Source organism: Nanorana parkeri, unplaced genomic scaffold (assembly GCF_000935625.1).
Source record: "Nanorana parkeri isolate BGI_ZX_2015 unplaced genomic scaffold, ASM93562v1 scaffold773, whole genome shotgun sequence".
In the NCBI taxonomy this organism is placed as follows: Eukaryota; Metazoa; Chordata; class Amphibia; order Anura; family Dicroglossidae; genus Nanorana; species Nanorana parkeri.
Window position 1 is genome coordinate 40,932 of NW_017307041.1, and position 1,312 is coordinate 42,243.

The window sequence follows — 1,312 nt, forward strand, 5'->3', positions numbered from 1 at the left end:
TGTCTGGCCTCATTGACAAAATGGCCTTTCATCTGGTTTAATCCACTCAGGGCTGATTGAGTTGCCTTAAAGCACTCCCCGCCCAGTGCACAGAAGGATGTCTGGCTCCCCTGCAGAGGTGTAAATGCTTTGCATCAATGCTCCTCTGAGCTGTATGAACATCTGTCACACATTACAGGGTTTAAATGGTTGGACAAGAGTCCCAAATTGTCTGACCAGTCCTCCTCATTTCCTCCTGAATTCAGCTGCACAGGGATATCTGATGCTACCCGTAGACCTGAGAGTGTGAGTAAACAGTCAGATTGGGTAACTGTCATCTGATATCTATGGGTAACTTTAAACTGAGCTTACCTGGTCTTTAAAGTCTATCTCCAGGTAAGAAAAAAAACAAATGTTTTTGTAGTGGGGCTACCCTGGCACAGCAAGGGTTAAATGCTTATTTTTGTCAAGGGGACCTGTGTAAAGGGCCTTAACTTGCCTGATCCTGCTGGCTTCAAGACCAGCACCCGCAGCCTCTCCCCTCCACCCCCTCCACTCTGGTGGTCAAAGACCCTCTTAATGTCATCACAGCTAATTCAGGGTTCATAGCCTTACATTATATGTGAGGATGTCAACGAACAGTCCATGAGCCAGAGCGGAGGGGGGAGAAGTGAGTGCTAACTGCTGAGGAAGTGGGGGTCAGGTAAGTAAAACTTCTTTACATAGGACCCTTTGACAAAAATGAGCGGGTAACCCCACTGCAAGAATCCCCCTCCACCCCAGGCTTGGCTGACATAGATCAGTGCCAGACATATCATTGGATCATGGTAGCCAATGCTCCTTAAACATTAGAACTAGTGCCGAACTTTTAAGGTTTTCTCTAATTGTTGTCAATGGAGCTGACTCCTAAAAATCCTGCTGGCTCCTGAATTCCATATTTAACTTGTCCACCCCTGATATAGATAAATACACAACATCCACCTATTTGTGCATTAGGTTTTCCATATTCAATATTATTTGAGCTGCACAAATACAATCTCAAATACCAATTAGTAGTTTGACACAAGAGAAGTGACACATATTTATATTATTTAATTTATTTTAAAGACTTGCATAATCCAAGCATCCGTAGGGCAGAACGTTGTCTCATTCTTGACTCACGCTACTTTGCATTTGTAAATTCTTGAGCTAACAATGACCTCATCAATGGAACCACTCTCAAATTGTAAACTAGACATACCGGTTCTTTCTTTGAAACGTTTACCATAGCTAGTAGCTGAGCAAAGGGTTTGGGTCTTTTTTTTTTTTTTTTTTTTTTTTTTTTTTTTTTAAA